Source organism: Galeopterus variegatus, unplaced genomic scaffold (genome assembly GCF_000696425.1).
Source record: "Galeopterus variegatus unplaced genomic scaffold, G_variegatus-3.0.2 Scaffold859, whole genome shotgun sequence".
NCBI lineage: Eukaryota > Metazoa > Chordata > Mammalia > Dermoptera > Cynocephalidae > Galeopterus > Galeopterus variegatus.
This window is the reverse complement of record NW_007726970.1, coordinates 288,438-289,743: the sequence shown is the minus strand read 5'-3', so window position 1 is coordinate 289,743 and position 1,306 is coordinate 288,438. Positions and strand designations below refer to the sequence as shown.

At 42.3% G+C, this 1,306-nt stretch overlaps 1 protein-coding gene across 2 annotated transcripts in view; it reads right to left on the bottom strand.

Annotated features, from left to right (window-relative positions):
* The window catches only part of KCNMB2 (potassium large conductance calcium-activated channel, subfamily M, beta member 2), a 270,475-nt gene that overhangs the window by 134,859 nt on the left and 134,310 nt on the right, over nt 1–1,306 (bottom strand). The gene's annotated exons all lie outside the window — the stretch shown is intronic.

The following is a 1,306-nucleotide window of genomic DNA, read 5'->3' as shown; positions in this document are numbered from 1 at the left end:
ATACTTTTGAACATTAATATGAACATTAATCTTCCTTTTATCAGGATATGAAACAAAAAATCTGGCCTGGCTTTCCGAATTGTTATCCATGCAGCTCATTCCAGTCAGGTGGAAGCAAATCAGGGTCAGCCCTTTTTTAATGGCATTGTCTTTATTTTGGAAAATATCACGGCAGCAGCTGAGATTTAGAGGGGTTTTTTTAGTTCCTATTTCCAAGAGCATCCTCACAGATTCCTGGGTGGAAATACAGGGCTCTTCTGTTTTGTCCTTAGTCACTCCCACTTTGTCCTTGAATGGTATTTGTTTTTCTAAATCAAGCATGCTCAGGAGAAATTCCCCATCCATCTAAATCTGTTTACAAATTCAATATAAAGGCACCTCCTAATTTGCTTCTGTGGTTAAAAAAAAAAAAAGTTGTCTGCACTTCTTGCCAGTGGAAATTCATGATCCACAGTTGGTAGGGACATGATTTGTTCCTTTTTTAAATGTAAGGTTTCCTGAATTAAGCAGATACAGTATGTCCAGATGTCACTCTCTGATTCATCAGGGAGTCTGCTTAGCAACTAGCTTTTCCTCTTTGATGATCTGTGTTTTCGGAAAGTTTTTTCAATTAAAGGTGAGCAAAGTAAAAGTTGCACACCATACCTAGGGGCGTACAAACGCAAAAGCTGTTCCTTGGTGGGATGCAGGACATGCTATCTCAAGATATGGCACCGTGGTATTGGAGAAAACAGCAGAAGTAGGAAGGTCACTCTCACCTTCCCTCCCTCTCCCCTGAAGCAGAACATAAAACTGAGAAAGGATTTTTTCTGAACTTCCCCTGAAGCAGGTCATAAGGTCCGCATGTGAGAGATGCCCTCCCTAGACCTGGAGGAAAGGACACCCTTATCTCTGAAGACAGGAGGATACAGAGAAGAATCTGAGCAAACAGGTCTTGCTAAGTTCCCCTCTTCCCCCATTTGTTATCATTAGATCCTACTTTCTTATCCAGTCATACTTTTCCGTGACTATCCAATTCTTCACCAAACCTAGCATAGAAATACACAGGTTTACCCATTTCTCTGGGTCTTAATTTCTTTATGAAGCCTCTCATATCATGTTAAACTTATATGAAATAAATTTGTATGCTTTTCTCTTGTTTTTTTTTTTTGTCTTTTTGTCTTTTTTCGTGACCCGCAACGGATCGCAACCCTCAGTGTCGCGCCCATACCGGACCGGGACCAGCTACGGGATCGCAACCCTCGGTGTTGCCCCCGCTCCTCACTCAGCCAGTGAGCGGCCGGTCTGTATGTGGGATCCGAACCCT